The 19,614-nt window shown below is 37.8% G+C and overlaps 1 long non-coding RNA gene across 2 annotated transcripts; it reads right to left on the bottom strand.

Annotated features, from left to right (window-relative positions):
* Positions 1 to 663: 663 nt before the first annotated feature.
* Positions 664 to 19,008, bottom strand: LOC121322786. Of its 2 annotated transcripts, none has more exons than XR_005951091.1 (5): positions 18,899 to 19,008; positions 9,679 to 9,785; positions 8,952 to 9,065; positions 2,976 to 2,995; positions 664 to 704 (listed from the first exon to the last, which is right to left on the bottom strand). It is a non-coding gene; the product is annotated as an uncharacterized LOC121322786 (long non-coding RNA). The 2 variants fall into 2 exon arrangements; XR_005951092.1 differs by lacking the exon at positions 18,899 to 19,008 and adding an exon at positions 11,114 to 11,265.
* Positions 19,009 to 19,614: the final 606 nt, after the last annotated feature.

Below are 19,614 nucleotides of genomic sequence, written 5' to 3'. Positions count from 1 at the left end.
TAAAGACTTTGTACTTACTGGCAATGAGCAAGTGTCAAGATGATTGTCACAACCTGTATGCCTACTAAATACAGTAGAAATGTGTAGATCTCAATGCTACTGTATATGATAAATCAAATACACACACACATTGCTCCATCGCTATAACGCGGGCCTAGGAGGACACAAAATATGAGTGTTATAACCGAAGAGCGTTAGAAATGGGGGAGCAGTGGGGGATGCCATAGGACACATAACACACCTTTGACTAAAATACTAAATAAAATAATTCCCTCTCTTTAATGCACATACAGTATAGGAAAAATGTAGCTTTCCGTGAATTAACGATGCATAAAGCACCATGTAATCACAAAAACAAAAACAAAAAAGGTAATCATTTTAATTAGCAGTTTTTAAACTATCAATAGCCTGGCTAAATGGCGGTCAGGAGTTCAGTTCGAAACGACAGACAAGCAAACCAAGTGTGAAAAGAAGAGCGGGTCTGGAGAGGGGAAGAGGAAATGATTCTGCTGCCGGAGCAGGGCTGAAGCGAAGCTGAAGCATCATCACCAGGAGAAATGTGCATCTCCTCTCACAGAAAAAAAGTAAATACATTAGGAAAGATAACCACATAATAGGCCTACTATTTATTTAGTTATAAAACAAATGCTGAATAAGATGTCTGTGTTATAAAGTGTCAGCGCAGCTTTTCTTCAGTTCAGATACTGTATCAAAAGGGAGAGACAAAAATTAAAGTTAGACTGAGAAGTTGTTTACAGTTTGAATAACACTGGTATTGTATTTACTGTAGAAATATTGCATGATTCACTAGTCTAAGGAATTGGGAGACATGCTGTAGGAGAGTTATATCCGAGGTGCATTATAATCAAGAGCCTTATAGCGAGGGAGCATATATATATATATATATATATATATATATATATATATATATATATATATATATATATATATATATATATACACACACTGTTGTGCAAATGACTTAGACATGTTGCATTTTTCTACTCTGATGCATTATAACATGAACAATTTACTCAAAGTCTCTACTAGTGTTTTCTACTATTATAACAACCTCAACTTGCATAAAAAAAAGGAAAAACATTGAGTGAAATAGCTTGCGTCACTTGATTTCAAGGTGTGTTATCTGAAGCATAATCAGCAAGTACAGAGAAACTTCATCTCTTAATTGACACAGGCACAGGTGTTGTCCATCCATCAACAGTCCTTTAACCATTGTTCCATAGTCCAATTTCTGTGTTCTTGTGCATATTTTAGCCTTTTAGTATTGTTACCCTTTGTTAACAGAGATATTCTTATTGCAACACATCTTTTAAGTCCTGATTTCAAGATTGACCTCTGTGCTGTTGATTTGATGGACAACGACACCTGTGCCTTCTGCCAGTTCTGTTGTCAATTCAACGCTTGTCTTCTTTCTATTCCTTAAGGATATTATCTTGAAGTATTGCTCATCCGTGTTAGACAGTTTTTTGGGTCTTCCAGTCTTGGGTTTGTCAATAGCAGATGGTGTTTCTCTGTACTTGTTGATTATACTTTGGATACCACACCTTGAAAAATCGAGTGATGCAAGCTATTTCACTCAATGTTTTTCCTTCTTTATAGAAGTCAAGGTTGTTATAATAGTAGAAAGCACTGGTGGAGGCTTTGAGTAAATTGTTGATGCTCATAATGCATCAGAGTAGAAATTATTATATATATATATATATATATATATATATATATATATATATATATAATCTCAAAGTATAAAGTACAAGCATTTAAGGTAGCTACCCACATACAGTAAATTTCAATTACACAAAGCCATTGTTCAATTTAATGATGGAATAAGTGATAATATTAAACAGGCTTTAAAGTTAAACACTTATGTCTTATTTCATAGACCCTGTTTCACTAATCTAAACAACAGTACTTTAGCTTAGCATTAGGTAGTCCACAATTAGTGCTAATTGAGGTACTAATTGGAGTCTGGGAAACCACACATTTATATAGCAATAGTAACATTCATTTAGGTTACATATTATTTCTTACTATTGTAAACTTTGATAAAAGCCCATTATCTTGTAGTCACACAGATTATGGATTAAAACATCAGCACAGCTATTGAGTTACTAAATGACCTTGGTCAAATCACATGGCCTCTTTGTGCTGCATTGTCTATATTTTTAATGCTAGATAGAACGCGCTATCCTGATTAATGAAACCCACCAATTCAATCAATCAGGTCATGAAGATGTAATACAACATAATGATGCTGTTTAGCGTGTGTTGCTGAACACAATCACAACGACAAAATGCCAAACCTGCTTTTTAAAATAATATTTTCCATGGATGGTGCTCTGGAGCGGGGGTGGCATGCATTAAGAAAACTGCACGGCACTTAAAAGTGTAGAGAATATTGTTTTGCAGAATCTGGCAAAAAACAAAAGCTACATGCTATTTGTCATGGCTAATGAAAGAACTCTAAACCCTGGCTTTGGTGAGAGGGAAAAAATACATTAGTGGTTCCAACCAGCTGCCAAATTATGCCCTTGATTGCCTCCCTTCTCTTGACAGAAACAGAAGGTGCTAGTGGTGATTAGAGGAGCTATATCCCTGATGAACAGATGTTGATAACAAAGAACATATTCATTCTGTTTAATAGCCAAGTACAAGAGACTAGTTATTGATGCCAATGGAAATCATACATACATAGTCCATTTATTTTTTTGTAGAGCATACAAATATACCATCTATTAACAAAAAATACAGCAGCAGGAATTTAAATGAAGACAAGTCATGTAGTAATATGTCATCACATATATACACTAATTGATTTTTAATACATGCAAAGCACCAAAGGAAATGTAAACTTGTTGGGATAGCTATCAAAATAGAAATTGCTTAATTACTGTTTCAAGATAAAGAACTACATTTGAGAGCACACAAGATGGATAGATAGATAGATAGATAGATACCTGGTTTTGGTTTTAACAACCTAGAGGAAGAAAAAGAAAGAAGAAGAATGTAAACATTTTTTATAGACAAATAGAGTATATTTTCATGTTTGTTCTAATAAAATGACAAAGTGTTATCTTTTTTAAAGTAGTGAAAGGGGTGTTATGACCCTTATATTATACAGCATTGATAAACTGAAGAAAAGGTTAACAAATGATGTGTTTGTTTTTTGTTTTTTTTTAACAGGAAAAAATAATTGCAGTTCTGTGTTCCATTGTATAAGTAATTTACTTATAAAACATTAAAAGACACAAAAATGTTTTGAATTATTTAAGCAGCAGAGATGGCACAAAGTGAATTGGTTTGCTATATTTCTCCTGGAAACCATACCATTTATCATACAAGTATTTCAGCCCTTTTCTACTCAGAAACACAGCATGAAGAAAGTTCATTTCAGAATGAAACCTTGCTGTATGGAACAATATGATGAAATAAAACACAGGAGGAGAGTTATTTTTATTCCCTTGTAAATAGTTAGTCTATAGGAAAGATATCATTTTATGTTAAGACTGATATATAAACAATGCATTTTCTTAAAACAGGAGACACAATCATAATGAATGTACTTTATGCATGTAAAAAATATAAAGATAATGTGTTGGGCTCCTCTAAAGCAAATTGTATCATACCATAAGAAATATGGTCTGTGAGGTTAATGTTAATGACAGAATAACTGGTGTCCTGTATAATAGTTTTTTCAGGATAAAAGCATAGCAAACTGTAGTATATTGAAAGCATGATAAACATAGTAAAGCACTGTAAATGCATATTGTAAACATGGGTTTCTTAATTGCCTGTATTAGTACTGAAAACAAAAAAGAAGCAGTGATGTATTTCATGAGTTGTACGTTTAGTACAACCAACACATGTTTGATGTTCAGACTCAAAATATATTTTTGTCAGCAAAACTGTTGCAAGGGACTGTAACCAGTCGTTTGAAGTTTCAAACCAGTGTCAATGTAGGAACATTTTTCAATAGAGCATTCATATGAACAGTGTTAGCAATAGGCCTACCTCCACATACACATACTTGTGTGTAAGTTCACACGGCGCATATGAGGGCTGAGTGCTAGAAGACAGACAGGACAGAAATAACTCTCACTACTCGGTCGACCTAGTGGAGCTTTCTCACTCGGTCTGGGAAACAAATACCTATGAGAGCACAGAGGTACTATGTGGTTGGAACCGAAAACATATAGGACGGGAAGAGCTCCAACAGCTTGGAGGACCACGTTCTAGTGGCCAGGGTAGACTCGGCTTCCTTATGAACAGAAACAGAAAAAGTTAGACAGGGCCGACACAGGGTGGTGTCCTTGGGTCTGAGGTCATACCAGGCGTCGAGTGCCGGGTCGTGAGCCTTGAAGGGACCTGAGAATAAGAAGACAGTTAGGGGCTAGTGTGACAAGAGTTGAGCTTGGCTAGTAGAGACAGGATTAGGATAGAGCCTATGCAGAGTCAAAGCGCATGAGCTGCGAAAGTACAGGTGTGTCGGGGGTCCCCTCTGGCTTCCCGTGAGAGCCTCCAGCAAGGATGATGATTTTTGATGAGGTGGGAGTGAGTGAATCTGCTGTGGCCATGAGACAAAGAACCATTGGGACTCAAAGAGACTGAAGATTCTGGTGTGCGAAGAGTGAAGTCAGGAGCTGCTATGATGTCACCGTAAAATAGTGATAGAACGTTCCAGTTTTCAAGCAGTGTTATAAACATCTCTATGTCCCTCCTGGCTTCTGTGGGGATATGGATGGAGGCGTTGAGATTTTGTGTGGTTGTCAAGGGCTAGGAGACATGAAATGGAGGTCCTGCCTTGGGGGTTGATGACTATCGCATAATTGAAGTGTCCGAGCAGAGAGAGGAGTTCTCCCTTTTTGATTGTTTTTGCTTTTTGGAAAGTTTTGATGAGCTGGCGCAAACGCTCCAATTTGTTGGGGGGGGGGGGGGGGGGGGGGGGGGGGGGGGGGGGGGGGGGGGGGGGGGGGGGTGGGGGGGGGGGTGGGGGGGGGGGGGGGATGGGGGGGGGGTGGGGGGGGGGGGGGGGGGTGGGTGGGGGGGGGGGGGGGGGGGGGGGGGGGGGGGGGGGGGGGGGGGGGGGGGGGGGGGGGGGGGGCGTGCCTCGAACTTGATTGTGTTGAGGTGTAATTCCAAGGAATTCAAGGCAGTTGGTCGGTCCAATGGTTTTATCCTTTGAGAGTGGTAAGCCCCAGGTGAAGAACAGCATTTTTAGTTGTGAGTTAGCTTGAGCTGGAAGTTGTGATACTAGAGCTATGAGGAGGAAATCATCCAGGATGTGCAAGACAAATGGTATGTGGTATTCGTAATTTCCATTACATGAGAGTAGATGTTGAACTTCATGCTGATTTGAACTCAGCTCTCGCCAACTAAGATGTAGCTTTGCAGTAAACTGATGTGATCCATCTGCATCTCCATCGATTTGCGTTGTTTTCCATCTGATGATGTAGAGATCCTTCTGTCTGGTGTTGATTGCTAAAGTGTAATGCTGGCTCCAGGGATCAGCTCATTTTGCCTCCCCAGCACATCAGCACACACAACGGCTGCGATGCTGGCTCTGGGAATCAACCCAGTGCGGTCTCCCCAGCGCATCAGCATGGGGATTGAGGGGATTGAGACAACCATCTGGATTGAGCTAAGTAGGGTACATCTCTGGGGTCTTCAAGAGGGCACCTTCCATCCTTGGTGTTTCTTTGACTAGCCCACAACACCTCAAGATGGCTCAACAGTGATTCTGGCGTCCCAGCATCAACCCCCTCCATTCCCCACTCAGCTCAGCCCAGCTTACTTACCTGTACATTAGCGTTGCTTTCTTTCTATTGTGCTTGAGATCCCCATCCAGAATCTTTCCATCTCAACCACAGCCAGTTGCTGCTCCTTTCTGCTGTTTCAGATAAGTTCCTCACTGTGTGACGCAACTCTTGACCACTGAACCCAACGTCTCTGAGAAACCGGGTTGTAGAGTGTGCCACAAATCATCGACAACCCACCTCCACTGGGTAAACTCAGACTCTCCATCCTCGCTGTTCCGCTTCAGCAGCTAGTTGAGCATACCGAAGTTTCTTCCTCTCATACGCCTCATCCACAGTATCTTCCCATGGCACTGTTAACTCTACCAGATGAACAAGATGTGCTGATCCAGACCACAAGACAATGTCTGGTCGAAGGTTAGTGGTGGCAATCTCAGGTGGAAAAATAAGCCGTTGACCAATCCTTGCCAGCATCTTCCAGTCTCTAGCAGCTTCCAGTTGTCCTGGGCGAGGCTTGGTTTTAACACCTTTTCTTGGTGGTTGCTACCCTGGACGGAGGAATATTTTCTTTTGTGTGTAATGCTTTGATGGAACTGGTGGCAACTTACTGGTCAGGTTACGCTTGTCTTCCAATGCTAAGGCCAAACATAGCAGCACCTGGTCATGGCGCCAAGTAAACCTTTTAACAGAATCCAGCAGAGTGCTTCCGAAAGTAAATCAAATAATTTTAGGCTGCTTCGGCAGCCGAAGGTTAATTGTGTTGAAAAGTAATTTGCGCCTGTGGCAAAGTGCCCGCCCATGAGTGTATTTTGTGTTGTATGTTGTGTGTGTATAGTCATTGGTACACGGGATATAAACGGATCTGTGTAATTTGTATTTAGGCACAAGGATTGCACAACACTTCACGTGCAAGTAAAAAGTAATAATATGTGAGCACAGGGAATTGCACTTGTGTTTTTGTTGTTACAACCTTTTTATTTACTGTTCTGTTAATTCATTAAATGCTGAGCACAAGCAAGCGCTCAGCTTCCCCAAAACTCCACCTCTTTTTTTATTTCCTGTTTTTCCTGTTTCTGGTCTGACGTCCCCCACTCCAGCTGTCTTTATGACAGCGCCTTACCAGACAATTCCGAATAGTGTCTTAGAGAGGGATGGATAGGCATCATTTTAAATGTGTCTGTGATATCGGCTTTTGCCAGCCATGCGCCGTGCCCTGCCGTTTTTATGAATTTAATGATGTCTGATAGAGTGATGTATTGTAGAGAGAACTGATCGTGGGGGATTAGTGCATTAATGCTGCAGGTGGATTGACCGTGAGGAGCTGAGAGATCAATTATCAGGTGCTTCTTCCCGGATATTTTTCGTGAAACTATGCCAATTGGGTTGATTCTGTATTCTGGGAATGGTAGGGAGGGGAAGGAGCCAGTCATAAAACCCTTTGATTTATTTTTGAATGAGGGTGGAGATGGCTGGTCATACCTAAGTGGAAGTCATGTTGTAGCCCTTTTATTAGGGGCTGTGTGAACTACTGGTCAGGGTGTGAGTGGAGAGCTTCAGTGTGATCATCTGTGTTGATGGGTGTGGAAACTGTCAGAGCAGATTGTCATTTTTTCCTTTGCAGAGGGCAGATGATCCTGGAGTGCAAGGAATCTGCAGTAGGAGTTAAAACAGTAGGAGTTAAAACAGTTTACCTGTTATGAAGATGGAAATGTATTACAAATCTGTCTTTCTCCAGCAAACTTAACAGGTTGTCCATATTTGTCCCTGTTATATGAGGCGGTGGGGGGTGCAGATGCTTGGATTGGATTTGCGGCTGACAGTCTGTTACTGAAGTGGGGGGGGGGGCTAGGAGGTTGGGTAGTGCTGGTGTCGGTTGCAATGGCTGTTTTTGGGCAGAGGTTAGTAGAGTGTGCTGTAGATGTGCAGACCCTGCATGAGTGAGCACGTAAACAACCAAAGATCCGGTAGAATAAATCGTGATCAGGTGCACCCCAGTTGATGATGTTGTTGTCCGATGCAAAGAAGGTGGTGGTCAATGAATTTGGATGTTGCAATGAGAATTGATACAAGGTTAATATCCTTACCATTGGTAATTTGACGACGGGAGGGAGCAGACAGGTTGTGGTGCCTGGTAGCAGAGCTTAACTGAAATCCTGCAGCAGTTGTAGATGACAAGCTGAACACTGGTGTAATCTCTAGTAAGCTGGTAGATGAGGAAGGAGTGCTCCTGGAGAGTAGGAGGGAGCTGAACTGATAAGTTTGCTGATAAGATATGTTGAGTTCTGCTGAATTGGCTGGAGGTGGAATCTGTGTCTGGAGGTTTGAATCTGAGTCGGACAGGTTGATTTGTAGTTGAGTTGGTGCTGTACTAGCCTCCATTGCTGGACCTGGGGCAGAGGCGGCTACTGAAGCATAGCTGACATGTTGGCCTATGGGAGTTGCATGGCAGCGCTTGGATGGATGTGGGTAGATGGACTCTGCCTCAATGCTTTTGCAGAGCATCAGGAATAGAGCCTCGAGTACTGAGTTCGTGGGATTTGAATCCCGGAGTCAAAGAGGGCTTTCAAGATCCTGGCGACTGGCCAGTCTTTATACATGAGTTGTTTTTGCGCTGGAGCCGTTCTTTGCCTGGAATCCCATCGTTTTGGACGGGACAGAACCAGATTGGGGCTTGGTATTGCAGGTGAAAGATTGTATTTGTGCTTGGAGATGGTTGCTCGGGTTGGATAATCTCGTATTCTGCCGAGGATAGATCAAACAGGTTGTCCATATCAATGTCTGGATATTCCAGGTGTTATTCGATAGGAGATGTTGTTTCCGCTTATTTTACAATTGCTTAGCCGGTCAAGGCAAAATAAATTGCTGAATGCTAGCCAAAACCTGGTAGTTGTGATCAAGCTTAGATTGAGCGATGAGATAGCCAAAGAGAGACCTAAACTACTTGGTATAACCCTGCATCATCCACTGAGGTGTCAGGCACATTGCTGACACTCTGTTATTTAATGAAGATAATAAACAACAACTTGATCTAAAATCCTTTCCAGTGCCCAAAATAGGCAGATCCAGTATCATAAAATGGTTAAAGCTAATGAAATGATTCCATAAATTTTTCATTCACTATGTGGGTCTCACATATGCTGTTTTGAAAGAAGTAGATTAAAGAAATATCTTTTCACATACCTTACTATTAGGTAGCCTTTTAGTTCCTTGGTCTTTTCACCTGGAGACTTATCCCCAGACGAGATATGTCCAGTCATTATGGCTGTCATGCTTTCCAGTCAGTGAATTACACTACTGCCAAGAAATATGATAAGACATATGATATAATATTAGAAACTTTAGAAGTAACAATACCAGAATATGATGCATGCAAACTGAAAGATTTTCATTGGTATAGTATAACATGTGCTTCTTTCAAAACTACAAGTGAGCTATGTAAGTTTAATGGAATTATTTTGTTAGCTAAAATTGAAAGTCAACATCTCAAGCATCTGTCTCTTTATCTATCTATCTATTTATACATACATTGCTATACACTTAACAATACACAAGAAATTGAATAATGAAGTTTACAGCATTAGTATCCACAGCATCTGAAACATCAACGGGCCACATCAATGCAGACAGCACTTCATCTACGATTAAACATTCCCATCTAAACAAAATGAAACGATAACCTAGGAAGCTGTATTTTAAATTGAAAGAATATGAAGATAGTTAAGAATTATATTCCCAGAGGAATACTTGATGTCACAAGCTATCAACACTGCTGTTTAATGTACACTCATGCTCCATCTACCTCCTTTTCCATTATTCGGTTCTCCTAACCAGTTCCTCATGCACACTTTTCAGACCCATGCTGTGTTTTCTATTTATTGAATACATTTTTACTATAACATTTTTCCACCTGAGTTAGCAGTTGCAACTTTTATGGCTGTACAGCATGCCGGCCCCTTTCAGATTACGAACTTCATATTTTCTCATTTGCCTCATGCTTCAGTTGTCTTGGTTGACCTAGCATAGAAGGTACAAACACGGAGGTGTTTTTAAAGGACACGTTAACATTCTAGGCCAGTGAAGTGTTGTCAATTTGATTAAAACACACGTTTACAGAAAAATAATGTTTCAATTTCACTTCATAAAAAATAAAAACAGACTGAAGAGAAACCCAGCTGGGCTAAGATATAAAATTGCTTTAAATGAGTAAGCAAACATCTTCTGGACAAGACAACAATCTATTATTCGGGGCCATTTTACTCGATCAGTTTGAAAATACTATGAATTTATATAGCGAAACCAAGTGGAAAAAACACAAAGACAGATGAGTGACCAAAGTATCAGTAAGCAAAGCAATTGCACTGTGAGCCACTGATTACAAATACATTACCATCTTCATATTTCCGAATGTAGTATTTTGTCCGATACCATTGAGAGTAATGTACACTTTGTAAGCACTGTCACTGTCCACATCAAACTAAATTATGAATGAAAGAGGAGATATATAATTTTAAAAAATGACAGTTACAAAGTACTTCAAATTATATCTTCAAAATCACACAGGAATTGTTTATTTACTTGTAATCATTTGGGACAGATTATAGTGTTTACTTAAAAAATATGAATAAATGGTTTGAAAGATTAAATGGTAAAATGAACAAAACAGACTTTAACTGCATCATTGTTTTATTATTTTGTTTGCGTTGAGTGGTAGTGGCTTTAGAAGGCATGCAGCCACTTTGATCGGCATTGAAATGCTTGTTTCAGAATGTATTTGTTATATGTGACATGCAAATACAATGTTCCCTCTTTCTTTTTCTACCGGATAAAACAAAAAACTGAGTTATTGAAAACAGTGCATTAGTTTAGGACTCTTCTATAGTAAAATAGAATCTAACCATGAATTAACCAAGTCTAACCATGCATTATGGGATCATGATATATCGAAGGAAAATCTACAGTATGGATTAGTCATCTTGCAAAAATGTAACTAAAGGAAGGACCAAAAAGCTTTTTTTTTTTTTTTTTGCTTCGCAACTTGTCAATTTACAAATGTATATATCAGTACCATGATTTAATGTAGTTTTCAGTTTTGTTTACATAATCTAAGTGGCAGAGAGTACAAAAAGAAGTAGATCTTTCAAGAGCTGTCTAACCCTATCAAATTCAGGTCAACATTGTTAAAGCAGCCATCTGAAATTCCCTCCACTAGAGCTGGTGCAGCTTTGTAATCATAGAAAATTGTGGATTTTAAGCAGAATTACACCAGCTTTGTGTAAATAATCAAGCAGTGACCTGTGGGGTTAAAACAGATAATTGAAGTGATACTTTAAAGCAATGACTACCTTTTCTGTGCTCTAGTGTAGAAAGAAAATTGGCAAGATGACTTGTTGGGATTTCATTGGATTGTAACTGTGCTGCAAAAGTGACATTTTCACCAGCTGCTGCTTCATTTGGTTGCTGGCAAACTAGTGGCTAAAACAGAACATAGAGAACCCCAAATTAATGCAAAAAGCTAATAATCTGATGTCATCTACTTGTTTTGCATTAATAATACAGAATGTGTGCTTTGTTTGGCATCTTACATCTCATTAGCTTCCACAACAGTAGCTTCAGGATTTGCATTAAAATACTCTTTGGGTTAAACAAGTAAAAGCAGAACATTTTAAAGATCAGAGAAGTTTGTCCTTCCACACATTTTTTAAATAGCTACGAAATGAACATTTCTTCCATTCTTGTTTGTATGCAACCTTGACAGTATTTTTTACATCAATATTTTCATTGTTAAAAAAAAAAAACTGTATTGTGCTTTAAAATACTGTTTAAAATATACTTGGTATATACACTGGTACCATATACACAGCACATGCATGTTCATTCCTGGTGAGGATGGGCACAGAACCCAGATGCTGCTGTTCAAAATCGTTTCAATCCTGCTAGTTATCTCATAGCAGTTATTACAACTGCACAATGCTCTCGCTAATGCATTTCAATTAGTGTTGGAGAAAAATACTGGAATTCTAATTGAATATTAATTAGTCAAGTGGGGGTGCAAGTCTGTGAAGGAAGCAATGTGTGTGTGTGTGTGTGTGTGTGTGTGTGTGTGTGTGTGCAACATCATAATTATTCATTTAGAACAGTGATCACACGCCTGGTCCCGAAACTACACATTTTAAAAAATAACACTCCTGTACATCAAGTAAACAGTACCACTGTTTAAAAACTGTGGATTAATCCTGGTTATGCATTACTAGATACCTCCCTCCCTCATTAATTTTACTGATGTCTCCAGATGGGAAACAAAATATTAATTTTATTCAGCCTAAGGCACTGTAGACTTTTAAGGTACTCGTTAAGTCACTGGTCTTAAAAAGCATTAATATTAGATTTTTGCTATAAAAATGTAAGACCCATGGGTAAAAGGTTCAGTTTGTCATAAGTGTAATTAATTGTACATAAGAATGATTAATTTGTTGAAATGGCATAATATACTGTGCAGACAAGAATGTTGAGCAGACTAGCCTACCTTAAAGTCATGGTAACTCTCGCTGAATTATGCAAATTAATTGACTCTTTCAATGTTGCATAAAATGCTGGTACTACTACAGTGCATGGTACATTAGTCTGTTCATCCAATAAAAACTGTATTCTTTACAAGTGAATCCTTAAGTCTGAAGGCTCGTGGATACAATCGATTTTTCTAAACAGATGTAGGATGTTGGCAGCTTGAAAGTTTTTGATTTTCAAATGATACATGTGATGAAACAAAATGGAAAGTTTTTTTTTGTAATATAAGGTTAGTTGATAAAAAGTAGGCCGTGTACATAACGTTCATTATATGCCATGGTTAATGATGAGTAATGCATTTCTATTTTCAGATAAAATAGATGTTTTTTTTTTTTTTTTTTTTTTTTTTCTACTGATGAACATGAAGACAACACAGGCAAATGTTTCCAATACTTGGGACTAGTTGTGTCAGGGAGGCTGTGACCACATGTGGAGATGATGCTAAAATTGCTATATAAAAAAAGTCCCACACTGAAACATCTCTTAAAACAGTTGTTTACACTGCATTTAAAGTATATAAAAAACACATCTACATGATAACCCTGTATGATAATTCCCTTTCAATATTAAACATCAATGTTATTTAACATTTTGGATCTGCGATGAATTATTCACTGTTATGAAATAATGTAAATCAATGCATTATGATACTTTGTGAAATTGTGTCATTATGCATTTCATATATCAAAAACAATTGGAACAGAGAACACAAACATTAACTACATCAGACAACAAAACAGTAACAGTCTATTCAATTCTGATACCAAGGTTAATACAAATCAAAGTGTTTCAGAGTCTGTTTAAAAAAAGAAAAAAGTCAAACTGCAGAAAAGGATCCTGTTTTAATTATTTAAAATAAAGCAATGTTTATATTAATAGAATAGGCCCAGTTATTCTAAAATACAGGGTCATACACATACATAGGTGCCAAGGTAGGGATGATATCTATGAACATCACAAGATTAATGATGACTATACTTCATAAATGAGGATTGAAAACTGTTTATTTCACAAATACAGTACACAGGAGAATGCTTTAGAAATATCCTTTGTGTGTCACTGGACATGTTTGTAGAGGATGAGTACACATTTTCCATGACAAACAAGATACATGTTTTGATAATTTTGCATTATTCCATTGGAGGATCCCTCATATTAGAAGAAACAAAGCATAATAATCTTGACTGATGCCATGGCAACTTGCTGACAAAGCACATTTCTCCATCAATGTTTAGGTTCCTGACGGCCGACACAAAATTACCAGTGCTTTTGCTCTTTAAGTTGACAGCTGTATCCATTTCTACCACAAACATGGAAGAACCGGGCATAATAAGACAGAATATGTAATAATGAAGAGATACATAACTGAGTGTTTAAATCACTTGAACATGTTGTTTATGGGAGCATTGCTTGGATTTTATTATGCTTATTCTGCACCATCAAATGGATTACTAAATATGCACCTTTCAGTTCTAACTAGGCTTCTGTCTAAATACTACCACTAGTTAGCAGCCTAAAGGGAACCAACGCATCAGTAACACATTGCATGCACTGTCGAGTCCCAGCTTGAGCGTGACACACTCTGGGGCATTTTAAAATTGTTAAAGCCAATCAAATATGGGGCAGCTTCTCTGTTGTGTGGCTGGAGATCTGTACCTTTGCATCAAATAACATTTTAAGCATTTTTGATATCCATGTGTCACGGCAACGTGACAAATAGCACATATTAATTAGGCACTATACTTGGTGAGATTGCTGTTATTAACTGAGAGAGGATGGGTCGAATTTAATTGTGTGTGACATCAAAGTCAAGTGACTGATATTTCAAGCATCATTTAAAATGTTTGATATTGAAGTCATTGTATTCACATAAAGACTGTCTAAAAATATAAAGGAGACTGATGAGGAGGAAACACTCAGATGCATTTCCACACTCTCTCTCTGCAGAATCGAATGCAATATCATTTAGCTCAACTCTTGGTAGTGACAAATTGACTACATTCTATAGTGAAATGCATTATACTGCTTTCAGTCTACTCTACTTACACACCTCATTCTGAGAATATGTTCACTCACTTTAAGAACATATTTTTCTTAGTTGGATCTTTTCACAATCAAATGATCCTGTTTTTTGAACATACAGTTTGAGAAAATAGATTTGTAAGAGCTTTTGTACCACACTTTTACAGCACTAGTGAATGAATGAATGCAAAGGGACCAAGGAGGTTTACCACAAACAGACCCCTTTGATTATTAAATACTCAATGTATAATGTCCCTTTCAAATACATGCAAAAGATTGTAATAAGTCATCCATCCCACAACTGCACTGGTACCTCAAATATTATTAAATCACTACCAATGCAGGTCGACTGGGTGGGACATTTGTTCTTTATCTGACCTCAATGGCAGCTGCCAAAGACAACCTAAAACCTACTCTTAATACTCAACTCACTCCCAAAGTCAAATCACTCTATTTACATTTTTGCAACATTACTAGTTTCAAAATCCCAAACCGATGCAGAGATTTTAAGTTTTCTTTAAAGCCTAACAAATTGCAAACCAGGGTATTTTTCCATTGACTTTTAACCTTGGCCATTCTGATTTAAAACACCATAGGAGTTTAACATCCCTTTACAGGATCCTTAATAACTTTACCATCTACTTGTTACAATTGTCACTTTTATTATCAAACATATGACAACAAAACAGTTCCTGAAGGCTTTCAGTCATCCATCAACCATCCATTATCATAAATAGTCTTGGGCCTACCAAAAATAATTTGACATTTGTGCAGCAATACAGTTTTACAATGTCTTGGCAATATACATTTTTGTTTATGGGACTCGACATTTGTACTTAAGTGGTATAGCATTTGCTACCTGCAGTCTACTATGTTTGGGGTCATTATCATGCTGGAAATAAATGTCTCACACTAGTTGGGGCATGTTGGACCTAGATATTGAAGATGAAGGATGGCTGCTTTTGTATAGCCAAGGAGTACCTGAAGCAACAAAACACTACAAAAAATAAGTAGGTTGGTGGTTTTTGTGTGTGGGGGGGGGGGGGGGGGGGGATTTCCCCACAAAGATAGTAACTCCTGAAAAAGCGATGTTGTGGGGACGTCCCCACTTTGTAAAACACCTTTTTAAGAACTAAAAAAACCTGAAAGTGTAAAAATATTTTGTTTTTTGTCGACTTTGTTGACCCTGTGTGAAATTTTGTCTGACTGGAGTTAGAAATAGTAAATAAAAATATAGTGAGAGTCAATGAGAAGTCCCCTCAAGTATAGGAATACCAATGTGTGTGTGTCCTTGTGTGTGTGTGTGTGTGTGTGCGTGTGACACACCCCACTGACATTTAAGTGCTCACAATTTACTGTGAAAATGGAGAGGCTTTGAATGAAATATACTGTATTTGAGACATGTCTCATTTACTTGACATTTTCATATCAAAATGTCAAATAAATGGGACATATTTCAGTGACAAAACAATACATTTCAAATTGAATATGTATCCTCTTAATGATGTTATCACAGCAACAAACCTACTATGCACAGAAACAGAAGGATTTCTGTAGACCAATGACTTCATTAATAGAATATAGTGATATATAAAAGCGGAGGAGCTTTCGGGTGGTTTGGGTATAATCCTGAAAGGCAGACCAAGCAAGTACAGTACGTTCTTCAGACAAGTTCATACAACCATATACACCAGTGTAGTGTTCAGGATGGCCGTGGGATGGTGGCAGATAAACACAAAACTTGAAAATGTACAGTCGGAGCCACCTAATCGGGATCCTGATAATCAGGATTTCTGCTTAAATGGGATACTCCAATGAAACTCCAATGCTATTTATGTCGTTTAACTGGGACATCACTTCATTTTATAGGGATACGGTATTTCCAAACGGTATTTCCAAATGATAAATGCAGATCACTTTTCAGAGCAAGACAGGCCGCGTTGCACAGTGCCGGGAGTATGTGATTACGCTGTGACTTGAGTAAGCCATGTTGAACTCTTGAAGAAGGAGGAGTCTCCTGTGGTTTCTCAGGCTGTTGTTGCAAAGAAAGTTGGCATGTCAACATCACTGGTGCAATTAATTTTGTTTAGGAATAAAAATTAAAAAAAAAAAAAAACATGGACTTATATTTGAAGTATTTAACATTTAATCATAATGTGATGTGCTTTCATTGTTTTCATTAAGAATCAAAAAAAGTGTGACGGAGGTCGTCTCAACTGCCTCTCGTTTAATTGGGACGAACATATTCAACAAACACTATTTAAAGAGAAAAGACAGGGGTTTACAACAGCCTTCAAGAATCCAGAAACAAATCCTACAGTGTGCTTATATTAGCACTTTAACCCTGTTTATTTCATCTTAATTAAATACAAGTATCATGCAGGTTCTGCATACGTTGTACAGAAATTAGTTTCATCTTAGTTGCTCGAAAAAAGCCTTGGTTATTAGAACTAACTCATTATAAGTTAACCCATTTTCACTGACATGAATCACACGGAGTTGGCTATCATTAATGGTCAACTGTGGGAGATCACCAATGTTTTTTTGCTCTTTTTTAATAAGTGTTATCAATAAGCAGCATCCATAACACTGAGATGCCTGCCAGCACTGAAGACAGACAACAGGTGGTGTCAACAATGTGACAGCCAGTAAGAAACACAGTTCCTACTGATGTGCTGGGATTGGCCAATAAAAACAAGGTGCTTACAACAACAGCTAACAAACACTTCAATCTGTGAGAAGTAATAACATTCTACTATGAACTGCATAATGTATAGGTAAGAAACGGACATTGTAATTCATTATAAAATAATACGCCAATTTTTCCTGGGTATATATAGTAATGTCATAAAACCCATAAAAAGTCATAGATCTCAAACCCAAGGTTTGATACTGTGATCAGACCTTCATTGAAAGGGAAAAGGAATATATGGCAACAGGAACAGCAAGTCCAGTTTTAAATTACAACATTAACAATCATATCTTTTTAATTATCACATTCTTTTTTTTAATCTAAATCTGTCACAGGTTTCCCAACCCTAACCAACCAAGCAGAACAGTATCTACCGCTTATTAAACGTCCCAGTCTGAAGTTATTTTGACGTTGCATCAAAAAGCCCTTTATTACCGTGACAGGAAGTCCTAATAAATAATGCCTGCCATCACTGCATGACGTAACACAATTTCCATTCTTTAGTAGACAAAGACATTTTAATGTCAGGGGTTAGTGGCACGGCTGGAGAAATTACTTCATTCAGTATCTCAGTGTGACAGGTTAAAGTTATCATGTGAAGGTAATATTTATTAATGAGAACATATTCATCACTGATTTTTTTTTTTTTCAATTCTGAATAATTTTCAGTTCTGAATTTATCTCCTACAATTCAAAGTAACTTTTTTTCCCCATGCACATTTTCTGCAATACACTCAATGCAGTTTATCATAGGTATGAAATTTGTATCATATTACTACCAATGCTCGTCAATTGTTACCAGAGCATTTCAGCACTTCCCTTATAAAAGTAACCACAGTAAAAGCATAGCAAAGTGTAATGAATCAAAGTGATAGCACAGTAAAGCATAGGTTAGCATTGTAAAGAACAGAGCGGTATGACAAGGCATATTAATAAACATGGCAAACCAGGGTAAACTATTGTAAATGCAAAGTATAACCGTGGGAAAAGCATGATCAAACTGCAAAAATACCATGGTAAACTTTCAGACGGGTTTGTACTTTGCTATCTTCGTGTGCCGCAGTTGGTACAATAATATAAAAAGACACGTTTTTTCCATCACTAGATTTGGAAGATAAAAGTTTGGCACCCACATGACTTAGCCTCACACGGTCACACCTTTAACAGTCATTTTCACATCCATCTAGAGAATAGATAGTATGTAACTAATTTTCACTGGATTTTTTGCACTACCTATTTCTTTAAAATAAAACCTTTGTTAAAATCCAGCCCAGAGAGGTCACAAGTAAAGTGACTTTGTTGAAGATAACCTAGCCCAGTAGGCATTAAAACAAGCCAACAACAGTCTGTAACAAGTGCTCAATATACATTGTTCAATGCTAATCAAAGGGTTCTGTGAGTAATAAATCATATTTGATGTTTGTCAGTGATTTATGAATGTACTTGAACTGACATATGCACAAGTTATTATATACACAAATATACTGAGCAAATACTGTAAAAAGATCAAAAGTGATGGTGGATTTCTGTCCTCTGCAGTAATCAAACTAACAGTCTAAATGACATTGTATTATCATTTAACAATAAAGGGGCTACAAAGAGTTATTTGACGCTGAATATTTTGAAATTAAATAAAATTAGAACTTTAATATACGGAAATGTACAGTAATTAAAAATATATATCGACAACGGATTAGCTAATGAGATTTGTTCAACACAATTAGTTTTGTTTTTAATGTCTACAAAAAAAAAAAAAAACTTTGACAAACATATGACACACACTTTGTTTAAGAAGCATTAGTGGGATGAATTACTCGAATGGCTACTAGAAAGAGTAAAGAACACTTACTTCACGTGCGTGTTTACACATTCAAACTTTTTCTTAAAGTCTTGATTTGTGCAGCTCTGCTGTCTCATTCAGTCCATTGTGTGTGTGTGTGTGTGTGTGTGTGTGTGTGTGTGTGTGTGTGTGTGCGCGCGCGTGCGGTTTTTTTTTTTTTTTTTTAAAGAAACTCGAAGCATGAAACACAAATGTTTTTCATCACTTCTATGAGTCTCAGACTCAAATGCTGTACTGTGTAACACATTCCGAATTATAAACAATAGAATCCCCACAGAAATTACAAACACGTTGAGGTATTTGTGTTATCTGAGAAGGGCATCTGAATAAAAACCGACTTTAGCACTGCCCCGCATTAATTGCTGGTCTTAAAAAAAAAAAAAAAAAAGCGGAAAACATCTGCGGATTAACATACCTAAAAGAGGTTAGGCTATTATAATAAAAATGCACATTTTCATAAAACATCACTTTATATTTGTAACTGATTGATTGCACTTGTTTTCCACGAGTCTGTAAATAACGTATGAGTACGCCTCGATAATACCCTGTGCCCTATCTACAATTTACAGACACAGTGTTGTTGCTGTGAAGAGATACTCTTTAGCATGGTATGGCCATGTAGTTACTTGCTTCTTTGTTGGCATTATTGTCTACAGGGCTAGGTTATATCGAGCTGGGGGACGTCTGAGTAATTTTACGTGGGCTTTATCATCAGGTGGTACCTT

The sequence above is a fragment of the Polyodon spathula genome, chromosome 11 (assembly GCF_017654505.1).
Source record: "Polyodon spathula isolate WHYD16114869_AA chromosome 11, ASM1765450v1, whole genome shotgun sequence".
NCBI lineage: Eukaryota > Metazoa > Chordata > Actinopteri > Acipenseriformes > Polyodontidae > Polyodon > Polyodon spathula.
The sequence above is the reverse complement of the archived record's forward strand: the minus strand, read 5'-3'. Positions and strand labels throughout refer to the sequence as shown.